The sequence below is a fragment of the Ischnura elegans genome, assembly GCF_921293095.1.
Source record: "Ischnura elegans chromosome 13 unlocalized genomic scaffold, ioIscEleg1.1 SUPER_13_unloc_4, whole genome shotgun sequence".
Classification (NCBI taxonomy): domain Eukaryota; kingdom Metazoa; phylum Arthropoda; class Insecta; order Odonata; family Coenagrionidae; genus Ischnura; species Ischnura elegans.
Window position 1 is genome coordinate 1157746 of NW_025791660.1, and position 19569 is coordinate 1177314.

Genomic DNA, 19569 nt, shown 5'->3' on the forward strand with positions numbered 1-19569 from the left:
ATACCCATAATACCACGCAAGTCAAGACTCAAAGCATAGAGACGGCATTATCGCATTACGATGATTGGAAACAATCGCAGTTAGCGCGGCAGTTTGTTTCTAAGCTGGCATGCATGCGGCTATTGCGACGACAACATATGATATATCACGTTTTTAAAATACATTTAAAATTAAGTTGGCTGTTAAATTAAAAAGAAATATATTTTATATTTCGAGAAATTTATAGCCAACCTTAAAGTAAGCCTATAAGTTCCACTGAATACAATAACACCAATGAAATTAATTTCGTAAAAAAAAAACATTGCAGTATTTAGCTAACATGGTGATATACACTGAAATATTTTTTCGAAGGCAAAATACTCTTCAGTTTCGGGAAAAGTATTAAAATAATTTGTTATTAAAAAGGATGTCGTTTAATAGGAGACCAAAATATATTTTACGTGACCTTTATTTTCTCTTGCGCCAGGAAATAAGAACACGATGTAAGAAATAAGAAATAATAATTTATTTCAAGAGCCATATTTCATTTTATAATGACGTCAATAAATGTACTTTAAGGAACTCATATTATAACAACCCTAGTAGCACAATTTGTGTTCAGAGTATGCTCAGGGCATTTTCAACACATATGTAAGATGTGTTCAACATAATTTGAGCACATGCTGAGCATATGTAAATGTCCGGCAAGGCATATGCTCAACATATGTTCAACACAAGTTTTCAACATATGCTCAGCATATTTTCCACATATGCTCAACATATGTTTTTAACATATGCTCAGCATATTACCCACTTATGCCCAACATATGTTTTTAACATATGCTCAGCATGGTATCCAATTATGCCCAACATATGTTTTTAACATATGCCCATCATTCTCCCAAAATATGCTCAGCATACCCTAGTGAAAATATCTGCAGGATTTTTTTTCCAATAGTAATTTGACAATGGGAAACATTTGTTTCTATAGGAAATTTTTATGTTCCTACAGGAAAATTTTATTTTCCCATAGGAACCTAAAATTTTCCTATAGGAACAATCATTTCCCATTGTCAAATTACTAAAGGACAAAGAAATCCTATGGAGATTTTCACTAGGGTGAGGTTGCATCCATTTATCCCCCTTATGAAAAGTATTCCCTTACAACCTTGCAATACCTATAGATGCACAAATTCTCTCCTTTTTACCGCTCCTGCCTTTCACTGTGGACTTAGGGCATGATGTCAGACCTACACATTGCATTCACTCAAGTTATCAGATTAGCACTTTAAATTGAAAATGTTTAATCATTAATACAACTAAATTTGGTCAAGGATTTGAAATCGCCAATGTTAATTTAAAATTTATAAATGATAAGCATTCGACAGAATAAAGCATCGATGGTACTGATTATCAGAAGGAAATAACCATGATCCTGCTTCTGATCCAACATCCTTATAATGACCAAAGATTAATTAATTACCAACTTAATTGCTGCTGCATCTAAACAGTCTACATCCCATAGTGATTTAAGAGCAAATCCTACACATGATATAGTCATGAGGGAGTACTACACCCTGAAACTTATTACATAAAAAATAGATTAACCTTCTACTATGAGAAGCAATAAAGTTTTAGTTACATGTGATGCCTTTCAGAAAAGCTGAAAATATTGCAAAATAAAATGGTTAATCAACCATAAGGAACAGCAAGGAATAAGTGAATCTCTGAAAAAAAAAAGTCTCCCACAAATTGTTCAACTGAGATTTCCCCACTTCTATTGTTTGAAAACAATGAAAATTTTATGCATTCCAAATAATGTAATTAATTAGCCATATAATGTACGTAATTTTATCACGGATCATTCCTAAAGTTGAGCCAACGAGAGTTGTCTGATGATAGGCAGAAGAGGCAAGTCAGTGGTAGGCAGCAATGCTGCCTGGTCAGGATGGGAAACTCCCACGGAAGGTGTACAAAGGGTTTACGAAGACAATCCAGAAAAGAGGATGGAGAGAGAAGGGCAAACAAGAGGGATGAAGTCATTATTACCTTTTTCCTGTGACGAAATTGTATGAGTAGGCAAGGGTGAAAGGTACATTTGGGTAATAGCGACTGCCTGCAAAACATTCATGTTGTCTAACCCTTCAACATCCTCTTTAGCCCTGTCATCGTACAGCTCTCACCAGCTCCACTGCACATGTGCTTCTGAAAGCATTACACTCCACACTGCTAGATTACAACGTACGAAAGATTGAACGAACAAGGAAAAGGGCTAAGGCATGTTTTAGTAACATTAATAAGAATATTGATACATAGGTGGTATCATTAGCCACTAATGCTTTAGCCCAAATTATTTGTAATTATTAAAGTCTACTGCCACTTTATCCTTTGATGGAACTCCTACGGAATATGTAATCAATTGGTAGATAATGGATTACATAGGATATAATAGGAGAATCAAGTATGACATAGTTCTGCAATTTGATAATGAAGTAGATTTATTCTAATAAAAAAACATAAGCATTTAACATTATCAACAAATATTTCAAGCCTATTCTTTTCCTTGATTTCTCTCAGTCTTCTTCAGGCAGCACGACCATCGTAGCCACTCCCCAGTTAACTCAAGAAAGGCACATTTATCAGCACTGCTAAACATAAGACAAGAGTGGAGAGCATCTGTAGATTAAAATAAACAGAAATCAATATTTATCCACTAAACAAGCACTAAACAGCAAAAAATATTACTTCTTTAACCTGAAAATGGTGAATATTGACATCTTTCATGAATGGTAAATTAACATTAAGTTGCAAAATTTAAAATTTGCATGAGACAGACTAAGGAGAGGAAGCAGCAGTAAGGGAAGTATTGCATCATAAGTTCACACAATATGTAATGTAAAAGTTATTCATGTCAGCTAGTGTATATACATTGGTCTTATATATCAATAATCCTACAATACATTTCCATGTAAGTTCATCATCATAATACAATTATTGAGTGCTAGATGAAGATAATACTAATAGATTAGTGAGGTCATGAACATTTTAAGACACCGATTCATTTCCATGCAAGAGGGTGATGAGGTTCTTCAAAAAATAAAAATGTCATTTTTTTGCATGACTAAACAGACATTTCTCATTAACAGATTTTGCATTGCTTAAAATATGTAATGAAATATGGAAAGCAAGAAAATTATGATGAACCTGAGAATATCATGTTTAACAGAACAAACGGTTCAATTGACAACATTAAATTTAATTCCACTATAATGTGGAGCCTTATATTCCATAAAAAATCGCTTAAGATACACATTATGTGACTTTGGTCTCTAATCGTCCATGAAATTATAAATACCAATGGGCATATGGTGTATGTCTTGAAATCCGTGAAACCCAAGCAATATATATGCCAGATTTGGTTAGTATTTGAGGCACGAACCACAGGAATACTGTAGATACTGCAAATCAACTCGATTATTTTTGTCCCCTTACTTCTGAGTGAATCGCCTAAGTGCTAAAGTAAATTTTTAGTAATCTGATGGAAAAAAACTAACGATAGTACGTATCATGCACACCTTTTGAGCCATCCCCATGGGTTACCTATGCCAATTCTTTGCTTCGTTCCCTCATATCAGAGTGCAACTGTGTTAACATGATTCCTAGTCGAGACTACTCATATTTACTGTTAGCACTTCGCTGCGACAGTTATTCACAAAATAAGTTCGTTAATGATACTTGGTTACAAATTAGTTAATTATGCCTCATAATGATACCATGAAAGAGGGGGCTAATTCATCATCCAGCGATTAGTTTAGCATTCATGAAATGCTGCCGTTATCATAATTTTATGGCCTTGTTACAATATTAGCATGAACAAAAAAAGAGTTTATGAATAGATTCACAAACGAAATTAGAACAGGCTCTAAGCCTTGACCAAGAATTTATTACTTCCTTCACATTTTATTGTGGCTATGATTGATTTTGATCGAACATTTTCGCACTCACTCGGTTACATGCATCATAATCGATCCAAGTATTTACCTTGGGCAGGAATAACTTAATACGGCATTTGCGACCACAATTCAGTTCATAAATAGCCATTGAGAACTTTTACCATACCACACAAGAACAGTTAGAACTAAAATAGTAATATCATACATTCATCCGTTCATAAACAGCGATTGAGAACTTTTACAATATCACACAAGAACAGTTAGTACTAATTGTAAAATAGTAATTTCATATATTTATCTACCAATGTACTTACATTTCATGCTTCTAGATGATTCCGAGGTAACTGGGCTCTCTCCTCTTGTATTTAAGTAACGTAAACAACGTGCGATTTGAGCAATGAAATCATATAGCAACATGAACACACAACAACGTCGACGCATGCGTCTCGCTCTTCAATTGTTTTAAAAGTGTTAAAATCAGGGCCTTGGTTAAAATTATGAATTGATATACTTGAATTAGAATAAACTAGAACTAGATATATTCCTTTACATTAATTATAAAACTAGCATGCAGTATTCGAATCCTGATCGCTGATTTGTCGACGAAATATTTCTCAGAACGCATAGATATTTTCTTGAAAATATGCTCAACATATTTCGTTGAACACATGTGGAGCATATGTCTACGAGTATATGCTCAACATATTTCGTTGAACACATGTGGAGCATATGTCTACGAGTATATGCTCAACATATTTCGTTGAACACATGTGGAGCATATGTCTACGTATATATGCTCAACATATTTCGTTGAACACATGTGGAGCATATGTCTACGTACATATGCTCAACATATTTCGTTGAACACATGTGGAGCATATTTCTATGAAAATATGCTCAACACATCGTCTGAACATATGCTGGAAATATTTCGAGCATATGTTGAAAACATGTGGTTTTAAACATCTGCTGAACATATTTTCAGCATATGCTAATGTTGTGTGCAAAACATATTTCCCTGACATAATCTGAGCATATGCTCAACATTTCTTGTGCTACTAGGGAAGCCTTCAAATAGTGTTACCCTCGGTTTGAAAACAATAGTAATTTTGTTCACCTTTAGCTAAAACCAAGAGGCAAGATGCTAAAGTCATAGTATCTTAGATGCCATTTCAGTAATTATGTATGAGTTTGCTGATCGGGAAATTGATTAGTTTTTTTACAGGGATTAAAACTTGGGAAAACACCTGGATTCCTAAAAGTGACGTCACAAGCCGAGTGATTCTGCATAATCGTCCCGGAAGTCGGCCAGATGTATGTATGGTCACTAAAGATCGGAGGAGGGAACTGCTTCGTCACAAGTTCATGGTCAAGGTCAAGCATTAGTCAATTTGTCAAATAGTTTATTTCATTGACTACGCAGGCTTTGATTGCACAAATGTGATGACCCCGTCGAAATTTTTAATGTGAGCGAAAGGCATGAATATTTGCTTGGACAAATGATTTCGGGCTTGGTTCGAATTGAGGTACGTGGTTTCTTATGTTATTGTTTAATTCTGGTGTATTAAAGGTGTCAGTGTTGTTAATGGAACAAAGAAATTCCTCGAGTCTTCGAAAGAAGGGTATATCGGATCCAATAGAAACAATTTTTTGTCTGGAATTTGAAAGATATGTAATTATAGTTGAGGCTGAACATTTTTCATAAACTTGGTGAGAAAAATGGTCACTCTTTAATGCATCGTAGGTTACCTACCTGAATTTGAGAATACTAATTTCATAAACTTCATTGATTTATCATTGTGGAATCGATGTTTGTGACGTATCCACATGATGACGGAGGATTGAGTGGTAATTGCTACTTCCCTTGAGTTTTGAAGGAACTCATTTTCATCACAGCTACTCGAACTGAACCATCCAAACAGTTTTTCAACTATTTCGATTTCCTTCTTCGTGTGCATAGCAAATCATACATGATCCATAAACTGTTTTGCACGTTCATGCATCTTATGGCAAAGTGATTACAACCTGAAGTATAATTGATTTCGTGTGTTCACTATGTTAGTATCCCTTTCTATCAGTGAACTAGTATCCTATAAATCGTAGACTTTCCTTGAACATTAAATGCCAGACTTAACAAACCAATACCAATTTGGTGATATTATTTGTTAGATATGGTTAATTAATTCGTCCTCTTATAATTCTCTGCCAGCCTCTGGAAAACCTCAATGAATTCCAACTAATTTGTGGGCTCAAATGTGATAATTGTAAGGAAAAAAGTGATTACATTCATGTAGTGATATACTTTTCCAAACTAAATAAATCAGTTCCTGTGAGTAGTAGAATATGATGTTTGAAAACATAACCGGTAGGAACTTCAAAAGTGTTGCATTAGTTATCAAATTGAAATTAGATAGAGAATAACAGTTGATTCATCTTGGATATAATAACATGAAATTTATTTTTTCCGGCATAGAATTTTTCTGTAGAATTATTTAATACTCTCGAACCAGCTACATTACTGTTTCCTCTGTCCATTTTTTGTTGTGTGTTCCTATTAAGCAGGGGAAAGTGGGTCAAAACGGACGGGTAAACATTTTTTCATTTAAAACTTGACCCGCTGTGGCTAGTATTCTTTTAAATGTGGTTAACAGTAATATTTATGCATATAGGGTGTAGCATATTAATGGAAATGCATTTTATGATAGTAATTCCATGTATTTATGATTTTTTTTCAAACATTGACAAAGTGGAGATTTTGCCTCAAAGATGGGGCAAAATAGACAGCCATTGAAATTGCATTTACAAAACCTTTATTGTACAATTTTGAAAGATTAATTTTATAAACACACTTTAAAAAGGTGGGATATTTCTAAACATGAAATAGTAAATTAGCTATATGTGAGGCTGGATATTAACTTGTGTACAGCAATCACATAGAAATTGTCATCTTCTTCACAATTTGAACACGACTCTCAGCTCACTCTTTGCAGTTCAAACATTGTATCCAGTCCACTGTATTCTTGGAACTTGAATACCACTCATTGAAAAATTTGCAAGCCTACTCGTCTCCTTCATCACAATCATCCCTATCTGTAAAGGCCTGTTTACACGATGCATTAATACGTACAAGTTAATGTCTGTTTTCGTGAATGATTTTTGAGGACCGGAACGGAACATGTATGAATGCGTGAACCAAATTAGAACAGGTTCTATTTTCTGTGAATGCATTCGTGCAAGTTGGGTGGTTAATGGTGCATTTTGGGGTTCATTCTCACGTTCATACATTTAGACAATAGCCTGTGCATACTAATGCATTGCGTAAACCGGCCTTTAGATTATCCAACCTCTTTCGGTCCTGCCCCACTCTCCCGTGACGGTTTTGCCCCTCGACACACAGCACAAAAAATGTGCCAATAAAAGTAATCCATAATATCGTGTATCCATAATCAATTATTCGGCTACACGGGCTTAAAACACAACTAAAAGCACTAAGTTATCATATTAACTTACTGTTGGCAAGTCAAATCAGCATATAAGCTGCCAGATCCAAAACAAACTTAAATCGTTCAGAAATAATAACTAATAAAAATCCTTAATAAAACTGTCTAATATTTGAAATATTCACAGAAACAGAACGGTGGCCTCTACAAAAAGGAAGAAGAGCTCCATCTGCTGGTAATGGCAGCCACTTCAACTACTTTATAATGTTGATGCTTCAAAAGCAACAACTACCAGGTGATTTAAAAGGGCCGGTTTGATCCGCCCTGTCGGTTTTGCTCCATTCTAACCTACAGCATTCTTCTCACGTCAATTCATGCTGATGTTTGCTTATCCTTTGGCATTGTGTGAATTAATGAGGCATGACAATGTGACAAGTGTTAAAAACCTGCTGTAGCACTGATGAAAGATACCTTTGATTGAGCATTGCCTCAATCATTGATTTCGTCTTGAAACAACTTTCCTAGCGAAATATTTTCAAATCCAGTCACACATTCCTATATATGCTATTCTTTCAATCAGCAAAGTAGCCTTGATTTAAAAATATATTTTAGCACTAGCCACAAAAATATATTCTTCCAAAGAACTATTCTTACCAAAGAATTGACCCATATAGTTGATCCATAAAATCAAATAAAAGATCATGAATAGCGAAGTAGTTATAATCATAAAACTAAGCAGGGAAAATGGCTTTGCAACATTTGCTGAATATTGAATTATTGTGGTCTCCCGGACTGCATGCCACTGGTTATGAAGCAAAACAATTATTGTTTCTAAGTAGTTAGAGAATAGTCTTCCAGGGCTCTATCACTATGGTGTATTTCTGTGCATTCATTTTGTTCATTTGGTGCTTGTAACTAATGAATTTTAACTGCTGCAAGCCTAGGCAGAATAATAATGCCACCGCTTCTCATTGTCTTCTGAAGGCCTTCCTGCATGAATACAAGTAGGCCACTTACAAATGCAATTTACATGAGAAAAAAGCTGCTGTTATTGCTCTCCTTAAATCTTTTGGTATGTTTACTGGGAGGGTAGTTCAGGAGACATTTATCACGTAGCACTATTGAAATGGTCCCCTCTAGGATATTTTGTCGGCACAGTGTTTCAGGGAAGTGAGGTAAGGAGGGATTCCAATCTCGGCATCGTAAGGGCTGAGGCGGTTCATTCATTATGGTGACTGTTGAGGTGCCATGTAGGTGAAGCCTGTCATGGGTCATTCAAATCCACGCAATTTAAATTAAAATTCCACCTCCGGGCCATTCATCTATAATTCATGTAGGACCCTGTGAAAACTGGCATCAGCACCTTGGCTTTTATTTCAAAACTTGTGTGTGCAGTATAGCATTTAAATTATTTCTAAATAGGTTGATTTTAATTTTCAAATAACTTTTTTATCAAGTCATAGACATTTTAGAAACATCAGAAATGGCCATTGTGGAAATTGAGGGGAAACATTAATTTTGTTTTGTCTATAATGTGGTAATATTAATATTTTAACGGGAATGTTGACCATGCCTTTTTTCTGTTGACAGTGTCAATTTTTTAATCAAGTTATAGACGTCCAATAAACATCAAAGATGGCCATATTATTCCACCACTTTGTGTCCTAGCATCATTTATAGATGGCGGCAGGCTTCGCTTGAAAAATTTTTTGGATCTGAGCAAAGTTAAAATTTTACTTTCGGGCTAAATGTGTTAAGGGGAAACATCATTTGTATGATGTCCATAATGTGGTAATATTAATGATGAAACTGGAATGTTAAATATGTCTTTATTCTACATTGGTTTCTAATTTTTTTCTCTAAATTGCAAGACATATTGTATATATAATTGTTTGGCAAGTGCATTTTTAATTTAATAATTGTTTAAAAATCCTGAAAATGTCTCTATTTTGACTAGTTTTTTCTTACTAACTGTGATAAGTGCTAAAAGTACAAATTATAAGTAGTTGTTACTTATTCAAATGGCAAAGTTACTTTAATTAATGCAAATATTGTTGACTTTGATTATAAATTACTATTTAATGTGAAAGTGTTTCACATTCTAGAGGGGATACATCTCAGTAAAGCTATTTACAAAAATTAACCGTATTAACTTAAATACAAGGTAATATCTTATCCAGGAGTCCTAAGTGGTGTTGCGCAATATGCTAGGTGCCAGTGTGGGTAAATACCGCCCACACTCTCAATGGTAGGGGTGCTAGGTTGAGGGTAGGAATAATTAGTGGTAGTGTTTCTTTTAGAGGGTGCGTCGGCGGCTAAGGCCATTTTGCACCACTCACTGACTGGAATTGATGGAGGGGAATAGGCCCGTTCTTAAATTAATGTGTCAATAATTTACAAGAGGTGTCATTTATATTTTTTATATTTTATTGAAAAGTCGAATTGAGTGTAGGAATGCTATCAGTCGGGAAATGTTTTCAGGAGTGTCTCCTAATACCTCAGCTAGGTTATCTCCGAGCTTGTGATTCACCCGTGCAGTCCGATATCTCGCACAGTCCATCAGGATATGTTGCACTGTTGGTGGACAAACACAATTTAAGCATTGGGGCTGTATTCTCTCTTCGGTGAAGAGGTATGAATGGGTTAATAAGCATTGGCCAATTCTTAAGCATGCTAAAACCACTTTCTCCTGTTTAGTATTGAGTCTCTCAGAGTAGGTGGGGACGGACAACTTACTACTTGCTGTATCTTAAACCTGTGCATCTGCGAGTTTCAGAGGAGGATATGCTGAAGGACAGGGTGATGAATGAAGAAAAATGTAGGCAGTAGAACCAATTGATAATACTCAGGCTCTCGCCAACTGTGAAGATGGCAAAGCCAGACGATGAAGTCTGGCTCCCAAAAATCCCGACACTGCGTGACTACCTATCGCCTCCCTTCGGTCTAACTACTTCAGGGGCTGGAGGGGTTGCCTTCCTCCCCCCTCCTTCTCCTGCAGAGGCCTCAACTGCAGTCTACTGAAGTAACTAAAAAAAAGAAACAGTGGGAGCACAAACAGAAGTAATTTATTTTATGTTTCAGGATTGCCTCTTATGTGCTGGAGATAGGCACGTCAAGGAAGGAGCGATTACCCATTCCAACCAGATTGCGTAACGTATTCGGTAAGTAGGTATGTAGTTGCGAATGCATTTAATCTATGCTTTTCCTTGAATTATTCATTATTTTGTGACTGCCTTGTATGAAAAAGCATGCCTGTCAAGAGCAAAATTTAAAAAAAATATAATGGATGAACAAAGTTTGAATGTAATGTATGTCAAGAATGGATAGCTAATATTTCTTGTGTTTCATCCATAAAAAAATTTTGCTATGGTATAGTTCGTTCTTATTCCCAAGTTCACGAACTTTCTGAAAGCTTTTCCAAAACTAATTAAAACGAAATCTCCATTTTTTTATTCATCAAGAAGTAGTCGTATCGCAATGTTTGCATGTACAAAATAGCTTTTGGGCGCTCCAGACAGTCTCAATCAGAGGCCAACATTTGTCAGGGCTAATGAGCTCATTATTTTTGGCCTTTTTATTTTGATGGATTTTTAACCCTTAACCATTGGCTGATGCAGACATCTGCATTTTTTAAATAATGAACGCTTTCAAAATAACTATTTTGTATGTCATTTATTCCTGTTATCTTCATATTTTCATGCTACAGATATCACCGTCTCGAAAACTAACATTTTTGTTTTTTATATCTGTAAATATCCGGCTACATTCCATTAATGGTCTTTGAGACCACTCACCACTCCGGGAGAATACATTGAGAAAAGGAATGAACAAAATAAGTACAATTGTTTCCAATTAATTAGCAATTTTAATTTAATATTGATGCCTAAATTTTTAAACATGAGGAAAGGTTGATTATTAAATACGATGTTATTTAGTGTTGTAGACATCAAGTTTTATATTTTGTGGAAAATAAATATTTTTACTGAATAATTGATTGGTATAGTTGATGCATAAAATCAAATCTAAGTTCATGAATAGCTAAGCAGTTATAATCATATAAAACTAAGCAAGAAAAATGGCTTTGCAACATTCTCTGAACATTGAATTATCGTGGCCTCCCAGACCGCATGCCAGTGGTTATGAAGCAAAACAATTATTGTTTCAATGTTCCAATGTTGGAGCACATACCTATGAAAGCTTTCATGACCAGAAAAATTTCTTAAGTATCTATTAAGTGAATGGTGTCTCTCTACTCTTCATTCCAGATTGCTTCAACAGGGGAAAACAAAATTAAAGGAAGCAGAGTACTCTGTTCAAATGCAGTGGCCGAGTCAGGGAGAAAGGGGAGATGAGGAGGGGCACAAAGATATATCCCTTACAGTGAGGACACTGTTGATGAAGAGAGGGTTATGCCATCTAAGACTTCATCTTGTAGATTTTCAATCTCCATTCTAGCAATAATTTGGTTTTTATCATTCAGTTCTCCTTCTAAATTGGTCTGGGTATCAGTTAGAGAAGAAAATTCCACATCCATCCATTCCATCCTGAAGAGTTTCTTCTAGTTCCTTTATTTTAGCCTCCAAACTTTCCTCCTTAGCTTCCAGAGATGAGTTCTCATTCTTTAGCAATGAATTTTCTTCATTTTTCAACAAAGTTAGCCATCGAAACCAATGCATTGACCTTGTTGTAAGAGAATTATGCCAGCCGAAACTGACAGTAAAAAGATCCAGAGGAGGAGGACTTTGCCCCCAATACCTGCATCTTCTTCCGATGAGCTCTATGCACGAGAAAGTGAGGGAACATTCCTTTACAGTAAGATACCCACAGAGGCTAATACGTTCTTTCAATATTTCAATTGGCCATCTTGATTAGATGTGTGGGATTAGAATTGGGACATCAGAGAAATGATGGGTCGTGCTGCTATCAAGGGCAGTATGGCTATGAGGCTGTGGACTGTCAACTAAGTGCATATGATTCAAGTTTATTTATGTTTCAGGGGTATTTGTATGCGTTGAAATTAAATTTTGTTTCAAAGGTAAATATGCTTAGCAATTTAAAATTATTTTATTCCCTTTCTTTGAAAAAGTATTTACTGGTTCATTCCGTGATTAGCATGGTTCCCTGGTCAAGAGCACATATTTAAAATGAATATTTAGTATTTTTATTTGTGAGAGCTACTGATCTATTTACTTAACTAATCTTTTAGGTACTAGGAGTGACTTTGGTAATGAGAGCACTGCACATAATTCAGTGGAATCAGGAGCCCATTAAAATAAAAAAATAAATACTTTAGAATCATTGGTACATGATTTGCTGAAGAAAGTGGGACAGAGACAAAATAAAACATTGCAGGATGGCGCAATGGAAAAATTTTATTCGACCTCTTTGAAAGGCTTTTTTCAATTTCAAAAGAGGTTAAAATGAGCCAATTTCAAAAAAATATGGTAAGGATATTTAATTCACTCCCTTTTATTACTGTTGTACCTTGGTTTTCTTTCTCAGAAAAAAATTTGGTTAGCTGACCATGATAAAAACATGGGTTTTCTTGATTCAGGCCGCAAACACTTACCTTGTGATTTGTGAATCATCAACCCAAATGAAAAACCAATTGGAAATGGAATTCGTTTACATTCAAAGGGCGTTTGCTCGTTAACTTGTTGACATTCAATGGATTTGAGTGAATGCAGAGCACCAGCAGTTTGATTCTGAATTACGAAGCGTACATCATCCACGTCTATGCCATTATTACTCGCTCACTCTATATTTATGATTTTATGTGGTTATTCATCGCATTTAGGAACACTTTGTTGATGAGATCCTCATGACACGAAATTGCAAAAATTCCGAGGAAATGAAATCAATCTTGTTGATTTGTTGACGTGAACGTGGCCATTACCCATAGTCAACAATTGTTAGAATTTTTACATTTACTTTTACTTGCATTATATCATTCTAAAATAGCTGCCATGAGTTGATGCATAAAGGGCAAATGCCGTCCAGAAATCAACGAAAGAAATGATAATTTCATATTGATATTATAATTTTATAGTTACCTAAACTTAAGCCTCTGATAATAAAATTGATAAATCAAACTTTCAATGAGTTTCAATTTCATCTTGAGATTTAGTGCATTAGCTGCATTGCACCATGATGCAATAGTTACACCACTGGAAGGAGAGGAAGGGGGTTAGAACTATAAGGGGATATCGCGTTCTAAGTCTATTCATTATATGTACAACTCACGAATATTACAATTGTTGTACGGTGCAAATTTCTTCTGGTAAAGTGACTTTCGCTCCTCACTTTTTTGAAGTTCTCCAGCATCTACCACCAGAACAGTGTTTAAAGAAATGCCAAATTTACCCTTTAATAAGAGTCCATTTCAGTTAGGAACCATAGAAATAATTGTTTCTCCAGGTTGGAACAAACTTCCGTCTCAAAAAATGACTGGTGTTTAACCCCTTAGCTGTGGGATTACTTGATTTTAGCGAACACCCTGTGCGGGATAGAACCAAGAAATACTCTTACCTTTAGCCTGGCAGAGTGTCCGCAAGGAATGAACCCATAAAATCCAGTCAAACCCTTCTGTCTTTCTTACCAAAGGATGGGCCGACATAGGGGCCATTGTCATGGTGCCCAAATGCATTCATAGTGTGGAGCAGAAAGGAAAGAAAACGAAATGGGCAGTAGGAAAGAAAATTGTGGGAGGCCATGAGGGAAGGCCGGGGACACTTAAGCCGCTTAAGCAATCCCTGCATTGAGGGAAAGCCACTTGGGCTCTACCCAGATAGCAATAAAAATTTTGAGCGACTGGTGTTGGTAGTTGTGCAATGGTCAAACGTTGAAAAAATTTTTTCCCCGCAGTCAGCGTACAACCTATTAATTCTTTCTCCAGGTTGAAACAAACTTCCTTCTCAGAAAATGATTAGTGTTCAAAAAAAGTTAAAAGAACTTATTGTACTAATTATAATTTTCATACTCGCCTGCAGAAAGGGCGTTAAGAACTTTTGCCGGGCCATACAATATGGCCTCTTGAGAGTGGAATTGGTGTAGGCCAAAATTTTGGGTCAGGCCATAAGAAACTTACGGCCAGCCTCATGTATGGCCCCAGTGTATAGAATGGCCTCATTTAGCAGAATGGCCCTGCAGGGTTCAGGGGGTCTATTCACTAACTCGAAGCTCCCTTTCTGGTAGCTTCGAACTAGCTACCACAATTGGCTACCGACAGTATTCCCTAAGTGGGGGTGGCTACCTCAGACCAAAAATTGCTGGTAGCTTTCTCAAACGGGACATGTTATATGAGATATATTTCACATGAACTTAGTTTTTACTTTTAGAACCAATGAACTGGCTCGTTTCATTGTGTTACCTGCAGGAAAATCATAATGTCACTCCTGGCTGGCCATTTCTTGTAGTTCAAATTAACAAACTAAAAAGTTATGAAAAGCTGAGTGCCTTTATCTTCATTGTTATAGAAATACATAAAAATAATTGTATTAGGCTATATGGCATACGTATCAATTCAATAGTTTCGATCGATGGAGCAGTTTATGTCACTAATGTTAATCATAACCACTAGGTCATGTAATTATCGTGAAGTGAAAATACAAGTTACTACAAAGACATAAAACCAAAGCAAGGAAATTGTCGTTCTAATGCCTGAGAATTTTTCACTAATGTGTCACACTTAGCAACAAAAATTTTGATTACCATCTGTTTCTGAGCAGAGATTGTCCCTTCTTGCACTGTGAAAGAATATCGCAATGACAGGTGTATGTGATAAGTAGTATTATTTTTTCAATTTCATTTTATTTTATTTTTATCATTTATTTAATGTTTTTATTTATTTCATTTTAGACTCACAATATACTTCAAACAATATTGACACAAAACTCTGTCGTGCCATTCTCACAATGGCTAATTTAACTTTTAAAAGGTTTTATGAATCAGTATTACATGCCAGCAGCCAACCCTGCACTATTGCAAGTGAGGACATTTCATTATAACTTGACCATCACTATGATAAACCAACCTACGTTGTTCCTTCTCTCAATATTTATGTCATGCACTATCATTATTCTTGTAATGACCTTGTGTGTGGTCTTAATGAATGCCCATGGCTACACTTTTTCAAAATTCAAAACAAATACACCACCCTAAGAACCGGCACTGAAATTAAATGGGTATATTAGGCCTAAGACACTCAAATGAAATCAGAATGAGATCATGCATGCATTCATTCATTGGAAGAGCAAGAAATTTATTAATATCTATCATAAAACACCTTACATTGCAATACGAAATAATAATTGCCTTCTCTTCGATGGTCTGCATCTATGCAGCTCTAAACTCTCTTCACAACATCACTTCAAAACAAATATTATTGCTGAAAATGCATGGGAAAGTTTACCATAAGTGCATAGACACTTGCAAAAATAAGACATCCATCTCTTAGCAGTGGATGTATTGGCATTGGTAATCACTTCAATGCATCAATTTATACCGCCACTACAAATGTGTTTATCGCAACATATATCATAATCACTGAATGCGAGTTTTGTCTCCACTTCAGTAATGACTTCATGCAGAATAAGACGTGAAACAAAATGATTAGAAGCAACATTTTTCTTCTCCAAGTGATGAAATCCACTAGTTAACGTGATTGATAGTTCACTCCGAAACATTCATGTTTAGACAAGGAATTTATTACTCGTTGCCACTACTTTGTTAAGAATACAATAATAAAAGGCTTAAAAATAATTTAAGCGGCATGCGTGACCTTATCAAAGAAAATATTTACGGACAACAGCAAAAATAATCAGCAACTTTCTTGTTTACCAATCCATCGCAAGTTGTTCCTAGAAAAATACTGATGGGATAGAACATAAGATTAGTAACATGCACCACTTGGCTCACGGTGGTTTCTTAGGAATTCTAGGAAGCGCGGAGTCCCAAGGGTGTGCTTTGTGAAGCTACCCTTCGTGGAATTTCTTCTACCATAGTATCTAGTTTGAAGCCAGGGAAGTAGTAGCTCCACATCCCAAAGAGAATACAGGTCAGAGCCACATAAGCCACCGGTAGCTTCTGCTAGCTCTTTCGCCGGTGCTTCTGCGTTAGGGAATACAAGTGGGAGCTAGTAGCGTAATTAAGCAGCTCATTGCCAGAATGCCACCACGTTTCGAGTTAGAGAATAGTCTTCCAGGGCTCTATCACTATGGTGTATGATTATCACACATGTAGGCCACTTACAAACGCAATTAACATGAGGAAAAAGCTGCTGTTATTGCTCTCCTTAAGTCTTTTGGTATGTTTACTAGGAGGGTAGTTCAGGAGACATTTTTCACGTAGCACTAATGAAATGGTCCCCTATGGGATATTTTGTCTGCACGGTGTTTCGGGGAAGTGAGGTAAGGAGGGATTCCAATCTCGGCATCGTAAGGGCTGAGGAAGGAGGTCGAGGTAAGAAGATAAGGGGATAGGAACAAATAATAGGCCAGTCACAGGCAGTATAAGTCCCAAGTGAACGGAATCAATGTAATGCTTTAGATGATACATTCAAAGAGCATATTTCACCTGTGGAAATGTAAAAAATGGTTTACCAAAGAAATACTACTTCTTTCCAGGGACGTCAATGTTGCCTCCAAAAATAACATGTATATGTTCATGAAAAATTTCTGTGACATATCTGCTTTACCACTGACAATGGATTACTGTGGCATGGTGACATGGTATTTCCGCTTGAAAAGCTAAGGATCATGCGCTCTCACGGAAACAGATCAGTATGACATCCTTGGTTAATAAATTGAAGGAAACATGTGCATATGAGAAGAGGCTAACAGATGTATGCAGACTCCTCAGGCAAAAAAATCTGTGCTGTGACTGCACTAAATCTGCACTGTAACTGGACTAAACTATGCGTTTAGCACAGTCACAGTACACTCTTCTGTACTAGACTGTACTATGGCAGCTAGAATTTGAGAAGAACTGTACTGTAACAGTGCTGGATCACTGTGCTTGAACTGTGCTAGAGCTCAGACTGCACTGTGACTGGGCTGGGTAACATGACTGGAACTGTACTATAGCTCAAACTGGACTGTGACAGGGCTAGAAAACATGACTGGAAGTGTACTGTGGCAAAAAGTGGACTGTGACTGGGCTGGGTAACTGGACTGGAACTGTACTATAGCTCAAACTGGACTGTGACAGGGCTAGAAAACATGACTGGAAGTGTACTGTGGCTAAAAGTGGACTGTTACTGGGCTGGGTAACTGGACTGGAACTGTACTATGGCTCAAACTGCACTCTGACAGGGCTGGACTTAAACTAGTCATTCGCGGGAGAAAGTATTTCCTATCTTTACTATGGAGGACGGGGGTCCACAGCAGGACACGTGTCTATGTGCCGCTCCCGTATAACCTCAGTTTTAGTGGCTAAATCATTGATTAACTGACGCTGATTATGTCAGTAACGTCCGTGAATGTTCCCGCTGCCGCCTACTGTGAAAATATTCAAGATCCAACCAATTTTGGCTTTTTTTGTGGCGTTTTTAGTGTTTGCCTCAATCTAGCCGCTGCCGAGAAATTTCAAAGTCCCACCAATCTTAGGGGGTGGCTTTGCCCACCTTGTGATTCTATGTGCTTCTAGTGCCATTTATTCTACTGCTCCTGTGAAAGTTTCGTTTCCCTACGTGCATTTTTCTTTCAATTACAAGTGTCTTAAGTTTTCAGTTATACCGAGTTGGTTTTTGTGTTATAATTCCCTGTGTTATTGAAAATCCGTCCTGATTGAGGTTAATCAGTGTTTCGGAGTTACTTTTCCTTTATATTTCACCCCTTCAGTGACATTCTATGCCTTATTTTTGGTTATTTTTGAAGTTTTGTGTTCCACGCTTGAACATATGTCACGAGTTGTCGATCGTGTTCCAATAATACGTTATTATTTCTTATCAGTGCATTTCCAAGTGTTTATATCCAGTGTAGAATATCAATATTATCTAATTATACTATTCTGTGTGCCTTTTATCTCGAAAAGTGAAAATCTGGGGTTATTTTTTGATGTTTTTCGTAGTGAAGGCGATCGTCCTTTGTTTTTGTCGACTGGTGTCTCCTTATAACCTCCCTTTAGAACCCAAAAATTGTGTTCCGGATCGGATTGTCAAGGTCCTGGTGTTATTCCGAGCGTTCTGTGTTTATTAGGAGGCCGACAAATCATTTTTCAAATTTTAGTGATTTTTGAGTTGAACTTGCTGCGGTGGACCTCCGTCCTCACTACTCAGAACCCGCGAATCGATCCCGTCCGACCCCGTTGCTGGTGACTTGTTTTTGCTCACCATAGCGTACCAGATTGAAGGACACTACCTCACTCCACGCACGACAGTGCACCGGTGAGCTAAAGACGGTGTAGGCAGGTGAGAGACACTGCAGGCCCTTAAGCCAACAGAGGATGATACGTTAAAGTCCCACTCGGCCACTTTACGGAAAACCTCCGCGAAATGTAACACCATGAATTTATGTAAAATGAAACACCATGTAGAATTCACCATGTATTATTGAATTTCATTGTAAGATATTACATTTTATATTAAATGATTTTATATCTGAATTGGCTTTCATGTCATTTGTATCCAATATCAAAACAGGGTTTAGATCATTCCCTTTTCCAGCTAGTTTTTTGGGTCATCTTCAGAGTTTATCCATGGCTTTGGATGAAATTTAGTCAAACTTCCAGTCAGCTTCTTTGTGTTCATTGAAGTGTCAAAGAGGATTCCGTTGGACATAAATATCAGTCTGGCCAAATCTGCATCGCTACTTCAGTGGATCTGATGAAGCCAGCTGGAATGTTGGTGAGTTTTCATAGAGCCATGGATAAAACGGAAGAAGACCCAAATAAATCACTTAGACTGTACTGTGGTGACTGCACTCTGACTGTGCTGAGGCGACTGCACTCTGACCGTGCTATGGCCACTGCACTCTGACTGTGCTGTGGCCACTGCACTCTGACCGTGCTATGGCCACTGCACTCTGACTGTGCTGTGGCCACTGCACTCTGACTGTGCTTTGGTAACTGTACTATGGCAACTGTGCTGTATTGTTTCAATTAAGTGCAGTCTTAAGTGCATTCCCAGTCCAGATATTAAATGCAGTTAGAGTATAGCTTTAGCTTATTTAGAGTACAGATTTTTTTGCCTGAGTCGTGAG

At 36.8% G+C, this 19569-nt stretch overlaps 1 long non-coding RNA gene across 1 annotated transcript; it reads left to right on the forward strand.

Moving 5' to 3' along the window:
* The first annotated feature begins 5271 nt into the window (after positions 1-5271).
* Positions 5272-12727, forward strand: LOC124173033. Its single transcript, XR_006868339.1, has 5 exons — positions 5272-5458; positions 7560-7667; positions 10454-10533; positions 11638-12407; positions 12579-12727. It is a non-coding gene; the product is annotated as an uncharacterized LOC124173033 (long non-coding RNA).
* The last annotated feature ends 6842 nt before the right edge of the window (positions 12728-19569 follow it).